We start from the raw sequence: 16,837 nt of genomic DNA, 5'->3' as shown, positions 1-16,837 counted from the left end.
TGATGTTTGACTATTTAGTTGCTTTTTTTAGTGATTATACTGATTGTATTACTTTTACTAAGCCATTTTGTCATCCTATCACTCAACACAAATATAAATAAAACAATATGAAGAAAAATATGTCCTTATTTTTTACAATAAAATGATTTTGCTTCATTGTTCAGGCCCAGGTGTACCACTCAACAGGGATCAAATTGACCAATGTACCATTTGACTTTGACCTGGACTTTGGTGACTGGAGTAACCACCTGGGATTTGTGATAGACTGAACTATTTTCATGGTATCCACTTATAAAAAAAGACTCTACACAAGAAAAATATATATATAAATTCTGCAAGGGGGATAGTATGTCCTGAATGAACTCCACACACTGATGTTTTATGGACTCCACCCCCTCCTTGATACCAAAGAGATCCCAAGTGCTGAGGACTACAACTCCCATTATCCCATGAAACTGCTATGACTCTTGATTACTTGAAGGGGAGATTGCTGGGTACTAAGGGTAGAATTAAGCACCCATACTTGGTATAAAGCTGAACACATGTGGGCCTACACAGAGCTTGGTTTTGCCTGCATTCAGCATGCACACGGGGGTTATGTTCAGGCAGTGTTTTAATAGGACATGTTGACCAATAAATAGTGTATGCATGCTCTTTCTCTCTCTCTGTCTCTTTCCTTCCTCCTCCTCCCTCATTATATTGCCCTTGTAAATAGGCATTTTATTAACATTCTCTGTGTGCCTGCCCTTGGGTCTTCTGAGTTTGTTGTTCTATTTTTTTTTTTTTAAGTGCATTGGTGAGGACTCATGCCCAGGCCATCCTATCCATCCTATTTCCCTTTGGGGTTGCCTTGTAACAAATTTGTCCATAAATAATATATATATATATATATATATATATATGCTCTTTATTTAGGTGAAATAGGAAGGTGAAAAAGGAATATAAGTACAAGTATTGTTAAGTTTTAAAAATTGTGGAATAAAAATTGTGTTAGTTATAATTAAGGGTAGGTATCATCAAAATCACTGTCAGATTAAGAAACTTTTAAAGCTTGTCTCAGTTCTTCAAGTGGTAAAACAAGTCTCTTTTCTTGACTGCGGATTAGTCCCTTATCAGCATTACTATGGCTATGAAACTTAATCACCATCAGTAAGTGATTGAGTTAAACTACTTGGCAGGTGTTATAGCAACAGAAGTTACTTTTTAAACAAAAATTTAAACATACATTGATGTATTGCAAGGGCAAAAATAAATAAGAAATTAGGTCATCTATGCCCCATGCTCTGCAGTATTATCATTGGCCACTTTATTACCAGTGACTCCATCTCTGTCTGACAGAAAGGTGTGGATCCCTTCAGCATTGGTAATTTTTTTTCCATGTTTTTACATCATTTTTCATTTTTGCACAATGTATGCATTTTCATCTTGGTTATAGTCTCCATACCGGATAGTCTCACTCATAGCAGGAATTTAGAAAACCTAAATAAGGGACCAGAAAAAAGACTAACTATAATAAGTAAAAATCAAAATCAACAAGCAACTATAAACCAGAGACACACTACGGGAGCAGGGGGAGAAGGGAGTAGGAGCATTTGGTAATTTTTTATACAGGTATCACTGTATGTAAACTGAAATGATGAATGCCATTCTCCTGCAGTATCGCTCTCTACACCTCTGTGTGTGAACTGCCCAGTTCTCTCTGCTATCACTTCAGGAAGAGCTTCAAAGACAGGTTCCTTTGTAAACCACACCCCAAGATTTTGTCCCTCTCTTTTAGGTTATTCAATTTACTAGCATACAAATGTTCATACTAATCTCTAATAAACCTCTGGATTTCTGAGATGTCTGTTGTAACACCTCTCCTTTCATTTCACTTATTTGTGTTTTCTGTTTTTGTGTGTGAGCCCAGTTAGTATTTGTCTATTTTGTTTATTTTTTCCAAACAACCAACTTTTAGTTTTAGTAACCTTCTTGGCTGTTGATTTTATTTCCATTTCATTTATTTCAGCTCTAATTTTATTATTTCCTTCTTTCTACTGATTTTTATGTGGTTCCCTCTTAGCAGTGCTTTTGCTGTTCATTTTCATTTATCATGGGTATTTAAAATTTTTTTCTTTGATTTCCTCATTAACCTAATAATCATTCAGTAGTGTGTTGTTCAGTCTCCATATATTAGAGATATTTTCTGCCTTTTCTGTTCGATTTCTAGTTTGAAACCATTGTAATCAGATAATATACCTGATATGATTTTAATATTCATGAATTTGTTGATACTGCTTTAGTGACCTGATAGGTGGTCTATCCTGAGAATGTGTACTTGAGAAGAATGTGTATTCAGCTTTTTGGGTGTGGAATGTCTTAAAATGTCTATTAACTATGTGTCTAATTCTTTTCTAAGGCTATCATTTCCTTGTTTATTTTTGTCTGCTTAATCTGTCCATTGGTGAAAGTGTGGAGTTATGGTTCCCCTGACACTATTGTGTTGCTACCAATGTCTCTTCAGACTTGATAATAATGACTTTATATATTTTGATGGTCCATCACTTAGTGAATATTTATGATGAGTTACATGGTTTCCAGATGGTTTGTTCCCTTAATCATTATACGGTATCCATGTTTGACTCTAGTGACTTGCGCTACCTGTTTCTGGCCCAGATGCAGTCTCCAGGTACATCTGCCCACCCACTTTTATTGTATAGGTTTGAATTATCTTAGTGTCTCTTATGTCATGGTCATCCTTGGTCTCTGATGTCTAAAAGTACTTTATTTTTCTTCAAGTTATGGGATCCTGAGAGTCCAGTGCTCTTCTGGATCACCTTAGATTATCCATCCCCCTGGGAGAGAAACAGAATTTCCTTTGATGACTTCTTTCCCTCCGGTTCTCTTTTTATCTTCATTAATCCTTTTTCTCACTTGCTCTAGTTTGTCCTGCTACTCCTATTGTATCTTCTTGAGTTAAGTCATTAGTTTATTTATCTCCATTTTTCTTCTTATTTAGAGAAAAAAGGATTTATGTTTAAAATTTTAACTCTGATGAAAATTTTTCCAATAACTCCTTTGCCTTAGATATGGTACATTCTAAATGTGACTCAGCTGATTTATAATTTGTTTAAAAGTCTGGAGGAGAGAGGTTATTTATCCATATTTTTTCTGATTTTCAAATGACAGAGTTACATCTATTTGTTATTAATCATGATCTCACTTGTATTTCCTTTACTTCTTTTTATTTTCAGATAAAAAGGTCTGGTAAATCACTATACTTGATATATTATCTATGGCTCAAAATATAACCAGGCTTCTTAAAATTTTCTATTATTGGTGGCAAGGTAAATATTCTCTATAGTAAATAACATACATATATACTTATAGCATAGAATGCACATACATATGTATATGTGTATATATGTGTATGTGTAATTATATGTTTACTATTTATAACAATACATTTTAAAAATTAACCAATTTGGGCCTCCCCGGTGGCGCAGAGGTTGAGTGCTGGGTTGCGAAGCTGCCCGCGGCCTCTGCGGCGCCGGTTCGATCCCCAGCTGCTCCCCGGCCACCAGAGGAGGGTCCCACATGGCGCGCAGACCTCTCCTGCTGCCCACTGCTCCCCTCAGCAGTGTACTTCGGTCCTTCTGCCTGCTCTGCTCCCTGCTCTGGCTCTGGTGAATTCTCTCACCCTCCCGCGCTTCTGACTGTACCCAGTGCATGTATAAACAAAACAAACAAACAAACAAACAAATAAATAAAACATGCCTCTATTAAAAAAATTATTAAAAAAATTAACCAATTTGATAACTTATTTTATATAGCTGATATAAATAATGTATTCTTCAATATATAACTTTAAATGTAACTTATATTTGTAAATATTAATTTACACTTACATGAAACAAATGTATATATCATTTATAAATTTAGAAATATAAATTACTTTTGTGAATATATAAGTGATGGGATATATATAACATTTATTAGTAATAATACCTATTATGGCTTACTGTTAAAATAATCATTCTGAATATAAACTGCCTTAATTTTAATCTTCATTCCCATTTCTGCCAGTGGCATTACCTTAAACAAACTATATAATCTTATTATATCTCAGGTTTCCCAAGAGTTATTTGAATAGTGAGTAGGTCAGATCCTACAAAGGTCTTAACCTAGTGCTTGACATATAAGAGGTCAATAAATATTAACTGGCATTATTACTGTTACAATTATCTGTACAATTAATGTGTGTCGAAGTTGAAGAGATATAAGTTGAATTCTCCCAAGTGACATCAGTGGTGTGTTTTAAAATGCATTAAAAATTCATTAAAACAAAAGGGCTAAATGATGTAATTGTATAATAATGTAAATTCTTATTCTCCTTTTAAGAATATTTTCTATTGAACAATTTATCTTATTTTTAAAATATGTAGTTGTAAAAAATGCCTACAAATTGTTACATGTTGATCAACAGTTTGCTATATTGAGAGTTCACATCAACTACAAATATGAGGTAACATGCACAACTTACATCTAGAATTTTGTATATATAAACTCTTTGTTTTTAAAAAAAAAGTAGCTAGAAAACACACTTCTGAATATTTTAAGTTTACATATCGTTCAACACCACCAATAAGAATTTTTGTTTTTAAAAATCTTTCAGTTTAATTAAGTCACACCAGAGCTTATGAGTAAAAGTCGGATTTCTGTCTAAATTTCTAATACAATGTGACAGTTTCTTTTAGGAAGCAACACAGTGTTTCATAGAGTTCTTGGCATGCCTTCAGTAAAGGTCATAAAAGTTAAGTGTTCCAGCAGTGAGTCCAACTTTTAGTAGCCTTCAAAGGACTTCACTAGGGTTTGTCCTGTGCATTACAACGGAGAATATCAAAGGGGTTCCTTCACAACATTTGTGCAGTGAATTCCAGCCACCTTTCCACATAAGTATACACATTAAAGGCCCCTAAATTTAAGTATACTTCGCTGTGTATGGAGCAAAAAAAAGTAAATGCACAAAAGCTAGCAAATTGTAGTTTTTCTTTCTCTTCTCTTCACTTTACCAACTATACCCATTAAGACAAGGAAGAAAAAGAAACATATTTAATACCTTCAAATTTTCTCATATTTTTCCAAAGTCTTTTTAACACAAAATTAATTGAACTATAGAACAATTCATATAAATGCACATATCAGAAGTATATGGTTTGAATTTTAATAAACTGTGTGCAACAATATAACCAGCATTTGCTAAACATTTCACAATCCCAAACCCTTTTTCACATACTTCCTGTCATGATCAAACCCCCCTATTCTCTGTAGTTCTATCAGGACAGAAAAGTTCTGCTTTATGAACTTTTTATTTATGTAAATGGTATCATATGATATGCAGTCTTTTCTTGTTTCCTTTGCACCTCGTTACTTTTGTTCTTTTTGTTTGTGAGAGACAACATTTCTCCGTGTACTTGTAAATTATTCATTCTCGTATAGTATTCCACTTTGTGACTATAATACAATTATTTACTCATTTTCCAAAATCAAATGTTCATGTATATGTGAGTCTATATGTAGACTCTGTGTCCTTCTCCAATCATTTATTTGTGTGCCCTTTTCCAATTCATATTGCCATGTTAAGTGTAGACTTACAGCAAATCTTGTTATGAATGTTCATGTAAGTTTTCTGTATGTGATTATCTTAGATGTTTTAGCTTTCAAATTTTTATGTTTGTGATGCCTTTGAATTTGAGGATGGGTTTGTGAGCAAATTGTTGAAAATATTTATATTTTAATTTTCTAATTTGTGATTATATCTTTCTAGTTGTTTTGCATTAATTAATTTGTCTGAAAAATATTTTAGTGTTTACAGTGTAGAGAACTTGTACATAAACTTTTAAATGTATTCCTACGTATTGTTGTTTCTTAATGTATGTTTACGTAGCATTGTATTAAAACTTTTAATTTAATTTTTTGACCACTATAATTGATTTTGGAATACTGTAAGTATATACCTTAAGCTTGACTAATTATTTTTTAATATTTATATCTTTTCTATATAGATTTATTTCTAATATTATGTAACAATATGAAGTGATTTAGGAATTATGTCAGTCCCCCCAAATTATGTATTTATTTTTTAAAAAATTCTATTTGCATTTGAAAAATATCTAAAAATTGGAAGAATAGTATCAGAAAGTCCAGTATGCTTTTTTTTCCCAATTTACTAAGTAGTTGTATTTGCTTTATGGATTTTCTTCCCTCTTCTCCCTTCACCTCTCCTATATTCATTCCCATGAGAGTGTTTGTGTGTGTTTATATACAAAAGGGTGCTTATATACATGTATAGGGACACCCACTTATGGATACATATGTGTATTCACATATACCAACAAACATGCCTACCGATGGTTGGAGGCACTATGTCCCTTTAAGAAAAATATCTTATTGTACATTTCCTTAGAACAAGGACTTTTTCTTATATGACCAAGTAAAATAGTCTATATCAAGAGCTTTAATATAGTTACAGTGATCTTATCTTACCAATAGGGCATATACAGATTGCATCAGTTATCCTGCTCATGTTCTTTTTATCTCATTTTTCTTTTGTCCAGAATCTAATAAAAGTCATCATGCATTGATTGGCAAATGATTAAAATAAAAATAGTTTTCTCATCAACATAGTTCAGTAAGTAGCAGGAAAATGTGTAAGAAAAACTTGAATATTTGATCAGAAATTGGCAAGAACGTTCCAAGCCAAAGATTTTCCCTCATTTTCTTGATTGGGCTGCATCTGTGTTCCTTACACTTCATTGTGCAGCTCTCAACTACTGGAACTTATAGCTATTGAAAAAATATAATAATTTCTGTATTTTAATCATTTCAAACATCAGAATTAAAACTTCACCATAAAAAAAAAACCTGCTGTATCTTAGCTCCTAAAGCAATTTCTAGAACACACTAGGTACTTAATAATGAGTTGTATAAACAACTCAAATTTCAATAAGCAATATAGTTACTAGTTAGCAAGCCTGCTAGAGTAAGACTATTGGCCAAGTTATATTGTAAAAACGAACAATCTCTTTACACTATTTATATTCATCAGCCTTCCATACTGTAGTCAGAAATAAGCTACTAACTACTTTTGTTCCAGTTAAATTTCAGTTGTCTCACTGACATAGAAACTACTGATGCAGATAATGAAAGAGGCAAGCACAGACAGGAGACTCCAGAATGTTTATCAAACTACATATAAATAAATGTACTAGAGAAGAAAACTGTAAGTATATATTTGAAGGAAAATCAAACATATTCCCCACCAGGAATTTTTTTGGCTTATTTTCCTCTTAGAAAAAGTAGGAAAAGGGCCTCCCTGGTGGTGCAAGGGGTTAAGACACAACCTATGAAGCTGTCCACAGCTACTGCAGCACGAGTTCGATCCCCAGCCAGTGAGCTGACACACATGGCGCAGCAGACCTCTCCTGACTTGCCCGCTGCTCCCCTCAGCAGTGTATTTCAGTCATTCTGCCTGTTCTGTTCCTCATTCTGTCTCTGGTGATCCTCTCACCCCCACACCTCTTGCCTGTACCTCAGTTCTTACATGCATAAATAAATAAATCTTTAAAAAAAGAAAAAGTAGGAATATTTTTCTTAAAAAAGATGCCAACAATAAAGAGGAAAAATGTCACCTGCTAATTCAGTTAACTCTTCCTCCATTCTTTATAGCTATCAGTGGAAAACATAATTAGATTCTACAGATATTGATGCAAGAGGCACACCAGTCATTGTGTGGGATTAGCACTCATTGTATAGGATTCAATAGGAGAGGAACAAAAGCAGGTAGTGGTACTTAACAGATTTTTTATCATCAATGATAGAATCTAGACGATTTTTGAAATTCTTGCTACTTGATTATAGTATGTATTTATTATCAAAACAAAAGCATAATAATGGCTTGAAACCCATAATGTTCTAATGAAGCCACACACAAGTAATTTCAAGAGAGTACACAAATAATGTCCAATTGGTCTTTGGAATCTAAAGTATCCATGAAATATTGGACTTCATGCCAAGAAGTGGTATATTACCATTCATAAAGACACCGATACAGAAATAGAAATGTTTGCCCAGGGAGGTAGGAGGGGGAAATATATATCATCTCAAAACCATGGTGTTTCAGGGAATGCCATAATCATTTCCACATGCACACTACGTGCATACAAAATATAACTGGTAAAGCACTAGCGAGCTCTGGATAAAGAAGTGCCAAATCCTAGATGGTTCCAGCAGAATAGCTGAGGACCTAGAGTTTCTGGTACTCTTTGAATTCAATCTGAACAATTGAAAGGTTGAACTATTTATGTCTATTCCCCCCTCTCCACCCATGAAAATACAAATTTTACTACCAAGGCTCCAACTGCTATCAGCTGCTAGTAACTGTTATAATAGAATTGTTTAGATGATTCCTCTTTTCTTTTTGATACATAAAAAATAAATTTTTATTACTACCATGGTTTTTTATCTTTGTCATTATATCACATTCTATCATAATTTTAGTTTAATCCATACACAATGCCTCTCAAGTTTCCAGATTCAGTCCTGCTTTCTTGCATTATTAGAAGATCTCGTGTCAGTGTCAGAGGTACTGAGGAGACCTCCACCAGCCAGTTGTGTGGAAGACAGCTGCTGATATGTGTGGGAGGTGCCTACCATGAACTGGCTTACTGTTTGACAGGGAATTTTTCAAAACCTACTGATTTGGAACAGTTAAAATACTTTGAAATCATTTAGACTTGCATTGCTCATGTGCTTGTTTTAACACTTAAAGGTGGGCATAATTTACAAGAATAAATATACAAGTTCAGCTCTATGAGGGGAAGAACTGCTACTTTTGGTAAAACCACAGCAGATTCAAAAATAGAAGCATGAAGTCTAAAATATTTCCCAACTTTGCTTTTTGTTTCTTTTCCTTTTATATAGTTTTATTTGTTCTTTTTTTTTAACTTAAAATCTAATTAAGACCATCATTTGAACAAAGAGAATACTGGTTTCTTTTTCTTTTTCCCTATCTTACTTTTTTTTTTTTTTCATTAAGGCAACATTCATTTCTAACACTGTACATGATTTAGAGGAATAGGATTCCACCCTTCAGATACAGGGTCATCACACCTTTTAGAGGAACTCCCACAAACTTAAAGAACTTCATATCCTATATGGATTAATTTTTATGTGAGCTGAGCTTAAAATATAATTATTTTTCAATCTTGCTTTTCCCTTCAATATATATAAAGGGGAGCACTCCCTTAAATAGTAAAACACATTTCCAGTTTGTTGCTTTGAAAGAATTCCTGACTGCTTGCTCTTTATTATTTGTCTTCTTCAGAAATATTTTCCTGACAATAATGTAAAAAACAAAGTAAAATATCCAATCCCATAATTTTGAAGTTTAATAGTTCTGCAGAAGTTTTGCCACCGATACCCAGAAACACAGTTTCACCACTATAAAAACATAAACCCATTTTTAAGGAAGAGTTTGCTATTTCACAAAATGTGTGTTATTTAAGCTGGTGGCTAGAGGGAGCCCGTTTGTTTCAGAAGCAATTAGCTAAAGGAAAAATAATTCCCACCTTTAAAATAATCAGGCTTTTTTTTTTTTAATAAAGGCAGAAATTTGAAAGCACCATACTCAGGATTTGATTTACAGTTTGTGTTCTAGTTTTTTTTTTCCCCTTTGTATAAAGCGAACAGATAAAGACAAATCATATCCAAATATTTTCTAAAGCCAAGGAGTCAACTTCTGAAACAATCAGTACTTCCATTTATTCTCTAGAAGTTGCTAGTCAGTCAATATGAGTTGAGTCTTGTTATGAAGAATGCGGTTTTGGGGCCTCCCTGGTGGCACAAGGGGTTAAGCACCACACTGTGAAGCAATCCGCAGCCTCTGCAACACGAGTTCAATCCCCGGCCAGGCTGCTCCCCTCAGCAGTGTACTTGGGTCAGTCTGCCTGTTTTGTTCCCCACTCTGTCTCTGGTGAATCCTCTCACCCCCCACATCTCTGGCCTGCACTCCAGCTCTTGTATGTATAAATAAATAAATCTTAAAAAAAAATGTTTTGTTTTAGAAAAGAAAAAGGAAGGTGGGAGGGAATTATTCCTCTCATGTTCAAGAATGAGGCTTTTTCTCAGGGATTAGCAAATACTTGGAACTTTTAAATTCTTTTGCCAGACAAGTCCTGTGTCTGGTCTGAGAGGAGGCCCCTCAGAGCCTGCTGTCACCTGTTGTCCTCTCTGTTCTTCCACTACTGTGTGAGAAAATCAGCAGCACACGTGAGTGAAACAGTTACAAAAGAGGGAAGAGAAGGGAAAAAGGCTTATCCTCTTTAACAATCAGTTTGCTTACTTTTGCCTTTTCTGTTTCAGACCACCGGGTGCCTGGAATTAATATATTTAGGGCCAAATCCACTTCAACTCAGCCACAGTGTTGGCAAACTGAGCTTTTGCTATGTGGTTTGGTGTGCCTTTGGCCTTCTCTGTCTGCTGGTCAGGTAGTTAGTTCTCTCTAACCATGAAATTTGTGGGCTAATTCTGAAGCCTTTTTTTCTTACTCTTTCCATAGCATAGAAATTGGAACATTAATATTTATTTAAAAATCAGAATCCTTGAGTGCTGAAAAAAACAATTGTGGCACTTAGATGCCCTTACCCAGTATACAGGCTTGAGAGACTGATTGCTGGGGACGTGTGCCAGAAGAGGGTTCAGCTTAATTATGAAAGGCTATTGGTGTCACTGAGCCCAGCCCTGGTGTGGGATTTTAACTGTGAGTCTAGAGGTCTTGACCACACACTAGGCCTTCTATAAACCTGAGGTAGGCCCTGAGGGTGTGGTCTATATTTTGCAGACTCCAGTGTCCGGGTTAGAAAAACAGGCGGCAGCTTTCTCAGAACCTTACAGTCATTTTTTAATTTACCTCTGCCTAAAGCTAAAGGCCAATATTTTTATTATTTTTTTTATGCAGCACATTTCAGATTTTCACCAAGACACTAACATGTAGAAAAGGCTCACTCTATTTATAGCAAAAGGAGAATAAGTGAAAAAAGGAAAATACAGCATCTTATTTTTATTTGGGGATCACAAAGCAGAGATGGCAGTAACCTTAATGAAGAATTGTACTGGATCTCCCCATGTGGCTCTTGGAGAACCAGAACCCACGAAGGTGTTCCAGGTGGTCTGGGGCCAGCCCAAAATGCAAGTTTCACACACGCAACAACATATTCTTATAAATGTATTTTCCACTGCAAATCTGAATCTGTTTTGGGAAGCACAAAAATTAACTTTTTAAAAAGTCTAACCACCATAATGATTACAGAGCCAAGCAAAAACACCACAATATGGTACTGAGTGCTTTATGATATCAAAAAAAGGAATACACTTGGGTAGGTGGTCCTCAGAGCCTCTGGGGAAAGCACCCCAGAGCAGTGGAACCACTAAAATTTCCCCTCAACCAGTCTCTGCAGGTGAATACTTAGAAAAGGGGCCTTATTTTTCCAAAGCTTGGATTTTTTATTCTGTACTTATAATACATGCTTTTTGAGTGAATTTAAAATTCTGAGCATATGATACTCAAAGTTTATCTCCTGAAAGCTTTCTAAAGTTATGAGTAGGTAGAAGTAAAGTCTTTTTAGTTAGGGGCTACACATATAGATCAATGTTCTATAGAATCTTGCACTCATTTATCATATGCTAAATTTGAAACTAATTTGGGAGGAAATCTGCTAATTGTGGTAGTGTTTAACAAATGGTATCTATCATGGATATTTTTTGAACAAGGGAAGCTTGGGGGTTCTATAATCAGAGGTAGAACTGCTTCACATTTGGATATATTTAGAATTGGGGAAGGACCTGGTAGAGAAACATTTATAGTAAATACTGCTACTAACTTTGCATTCAAATTTCACTCATTCATATTTTCAAAAATTTATAGTATATGTACTATTATTTTTATCTAATAGAGTAAAATAGAAGCCCATAGAGATTAAGTAACTTGTCTGTAGAGGTAAGACATAAGTAAGCCGGACCTGTGATAATATAATTAATAATGTTTCCATTCTATCTCTCTTTAATCTGCCATCCTGCACTTTTTTACAGTTTTGACTTGAGTCTTTTCTATCTTTTACATATTTTGACTCTCATCTCTTTATTGAAATGCATGGAGGAATCTTTCTCTGTAACTGAAAATGTGATCTGAAGGGCTGTTTTTTGTTTGTTTGTTTGTTTGTTTGTTTTTGTTTTTAACTTCTTTGGGAGTGACTTAGGCAATCAGAGATTGAAGTTTCTTTTGTCATTTGGGAGTCCTCAAGATCTTTCGGAGATTGTTGGAAGAGACAGCCTTCTATGGATCTCTTGTCTCTTAGAATTATTGCTAAAAGATCCAGTATTGCAATGGTCTGGCCACTCTTTACACTAATAATTTCTTGGGGCTGAGTTTATGCAATTAAGAGATATAATCTTGAGAGATGATGTAATGCCTCTTCAATAAACAAAAAACAGTCTGATTTACTGCTTGCTATGAAATTTGTAGATTCCACAAGATTAGAATTTCTCAACCAACATGACAGCCCACTGCATGTGAGCATCTATCTAGACCATATCATATTGTCCACAAAATCTGGGGAAAAAAGAACCATAGCAAATAACTATAATGCCAAGAAGATTCCACCCCTAATTTCTGGATCTGTGACTATGATGAGATACCATTCTTGTGAATCTGTTGTCTTACATGACAAAAGGAATGTGCAGGGGTAAGTTTACAAAATAATTGATGATAGAATAGGAATATTATACTGGATTACCCATAAGCCTTATGTATTCATCAGTACTTAGAAGCAGAGACAATAAAGGCAGTCATGGAGATACATGCAAAGGGGGAAGTCAAAGAGATTCAGAGAAAAAGAAATATTTAATTACTATTACTTACTATGAAAATAGAATAGCACAAACCAATCAATACAGGTGACATCAAGAAACTGAGAACTGTGGCCAATGTTATCAAAGAAACAAGTGCCTCAATCCTATAATCACATGGTTTTAATTTTGAATTCTGCCAACGTTATTCTGAATGTGCCTGGAAACATAATGTCCCCCAGAATTTCCAAAGAAGATCCAGGACCACTGGCACCTTGATTTTGGTCTCATGCGATCTTAAGAGACTGCCTACCAGTCAATTTTCTGGACGTTTTCCCTTATACACTTGTGATAAAGTATAATAATGGGTGTTAGTTTAAACTGCTGAGTCTGTAATATCAGAAAATTAAACCACTCATACAGATACATCAGGAAAAGAAAACTAGTTTAGGAAAATAGATGCAAATGTTCTAATGTCCTTGTTACTTGCTATGCTATGAGTAACACTTTTCTTTTTTGTCTGTGATCCAGGAGGGTCATGTCTTTTTCCCGAATCCATGAAACAATAACAGGCTAACTTATTGTCTTTAAGTAGAGTAAAACCAAATAAAAGACTTATCAGTGTCTAGAATTAGTAGATATTTGTAACAATAATGTCCATGTTGTGCTGATAGAGGGCACATGGCATAGTGAAAGGTATTGGAATAAAGATGACCAAGGAAATAATCCAGCTCCAGTTTTTAATGACTATGTGATCTTAGATTACTTAATTGAGCTTTCTGAAGATATCCTTTCAAAAATTTATATTAAGGACTATAAAAGAGCTGTACAAATTAAATGAAAGCAGAAATATTTAATGCTTATATACTATCTGGTATCTAACATATTGTACTTTGTACATATATATATATATCTGCCAACATGATAATTTAGTGATCAAAGGGGAAAAAAGTGAACTTTTGAACTAAAAATAAAAAATCCCTCAAGAAAATAATTTATTTCTTTAATTGATGATCCAGTAAATACATTGGGATTTATGTGAGAAAACATGTATACACACACACACACATGCACACACACAGAGGTTTTTTCTCCAATAGACCATCTTATATAATCATATAGACTCAATCTATTCTTAGATAATTTTCTTGTGAAGATTATTTCAGTGCCACAATTGTATTCATGACTTTCAGAGGTTCTTCTTATTCTCATATCATTTTCATCCTCTCAGTATCCCGTTCCCCTATGCCTGTCTTCTTGCCTCTGAGGAGTCACAATACATGGAGGCGGTTTTTCCTCCTGTTTTCCAAATTCCTGTGTTATCTCTACATATTCATTCAGTTACCAGCAAAACCCATGACCACTAGATGGAGCAGTTTTAGCCTCTCAGGTCACTGAGGAAGACATCTGGAATAAGCATTCCATTGAAGACACTGACCAGATAATGTTTGAAATTCCTAGGTTTCTGGCGTTGTCAACCTCAGCCAACAAAAATTTATAAAATAGAAGGAATCTTAAAGACAAGTTGATAGCGGAGATCAGGAAACTACAGTGTAATACGAACAAAGAAACAGTAATAGTAGCTGCACCAAAATCACAAAACAAGTTCTCTGGATACGTAAAGCAGCAAACATTTCATTCTATTCCATCTCTACACTGGACACACAGTCCTCTTTGTTTATGATACGTGCTACACATAGAGAGACACTGAGGGATACAAAAATTAGTGGCACACTCTTCCCACTTTTCCAATGATCTTTTATTTACTCTGCCTTCCTTGCCTGTTAAAAACAGACACTGCAAGAAATGCAAATATATTTATGGCAACAAACTCTCAGGGATTGCTTTCTTTGCCAGAACCTTGAAATTATTGACTTAGCAAGTGGTTGAAAGAAAGGGAGAAAATAAGCTTGAGCATCACAGCCCTTGAAGGGTCACTATTTGTATAACACTGCCAGAAGCCATTTTACTTTCCCCTTGTACATAGATTAAGTAAGAAAAAAATTCATACTGCCACTGACAAGATTTTTCTACATTTGCCCAATCATCCCTAGTGGCAAAAAACAAAAAACAAAAACCAAAAACTCAAAGGAAGTCTTATTGGAAGAATCCAGGCACTTGACCAGCGTGTAATTAAACTTGAATTATTTGGTGGAACTAAATTAATATGTCATGGAAGGAATAAAAGAAATGTATTAGAAATTCTGCTAGTGGAGAAACTTTCTGAATGTTAAAATAGCTCAGGGTGCAATGAATATTTCTCACATCATTAACTTACACAAAACCATACCATTTTCAACTACTTTTAAAATTAAGTAGGCTGGATGACTCTAAAAATGTTTGGTAGACCCACTCATTGAAATAGTCAGCTTCACCTCTGGAGTTGTAAATATAAATCATTCTTGATTTAGTAATCTGCACGCTGATTGAAAACATTTTTGTATAAGTGGGGAACAGGTAGTAAAAATAAAATAAAATAAAAAAGGGAAACTAAAAATTAAGAAACCCAAAGCATGGAAAGTGAATTCTTTCAGGATTTTTACAAAAGATTGTGAAAATTAAGGCCTATCAACATTCCTTATCCCTTTCTTCTAGAAAGGTCTCAGTATCTTCACTGACCTATATTTCCTCTTATCATTTTGCATTCATTTCCATATGTAATTTCTCTGAATACTTCAGACTAGTAAATAAACAACAAAATAAAAATAATCCTCAAAATATTTTGTATAATATCACTTCCCAAAGAGCCAGACATGTGCATAGTCAAGAGTAGCACAGTGAAGTCAATATTTTAAAATATTTTTATTGCATTGTTTTATTAAGGTAACTTTGGTTTACAACACTATATAATTTAGAGACCACAACTCTTCTTCAGATGTATGTTACCATATCAAACCCACGACCCAAGAACCCACAGCCCTCCATGACCATTCATTTGACTCCTTCACCCCTTTGCTCCCAAATCCCCACTGTTCTTGTCTGTTAGCCTCAATTCTGAGGTCATATTTCAAGAATTTGTTTTGTTTTGGCTTTGTCTGTTTCGTTGTTTTGTTTCTATATATTCCACATATGAGTGAAATCACCTGGAATTTGTCTTTCTGATAACTGGTAATGAGCTTTTTTTCCCGTGCCTATCACCCATATCTTCTTCTCTGGAGAAGTCTCTAATTAGCTCTTCAGTCCATTTGAAAAAAAACAAAACACGTAATTATTTGTTTTCCTGTTGCTGAGTTGCATGAGGTTTTTTTTTTTTTTTTTTTTTGTGGATTTTAGCTATTAGACCTCTCTCAGGTGTATGAAGCACAAATATTTTCTCATATTCAGCAGAGTGTATTTCATTTTAAAGAGACTTTTTTCTGTATGTAAGCATTTTAGTCTGATGTAGACCCATTAGTTTATTTTTGCTTTTGTTTACCTTGCTGTTGGATTTGAGTACTCAAAAATATCACTGAAGCCAATGTTGTGAAGTTTTCTACAAAGTATTTTATGGTTTCAGATCTTATATTCAAGTCTTTATTATGACTTAATTTTTGTGTGTGGTATGATAGTGATCTAGTTTGTTTGTTTGTTTTTTGCATATTGCTTTCTTATTTTCCCAATGCCAGTTTCCTTCCTCCACTGTATATTCTTGATTCCTTTGTATACTTTTATGTAAGTTTATGTAAGTGTGGGTTTATTTATTTCTGGGCTCTCAGTTCTATTGAAAATTGGTCTGTTTGTTTTTATTCTAATACCACACTGCTTTAGTGTAGCTTTGTAATATAGTTTGGAGTTTAGAAATATGAATATCTTCATTTCTTTGTATATTCTATTTATTTTAACAATGTCTTATAATTTTCATTGTAATGCCTCTTTGCCTCTTTTGTTAAGTTTGTTTCTAGGCATTTGTTTTTCATAAGATCGCAAATCAGATTTTTTTTTCTCCTCTATTTCATTGGTTTTATATAGAAATGCA

Source organism: Talpa europaea (assembly GCF_964194135.1).
Source record: "Talpa europaea genome assembly, chromosome: 3".
Lineage (NCBI taxonomy): Eukaryota > Metazoa > Chordata > Mammalia > Eulipotyphla > Talpidae > Talpa > Talpa europaea.
Note: the sequence above shows the minus strand (reverse complement) of the source record.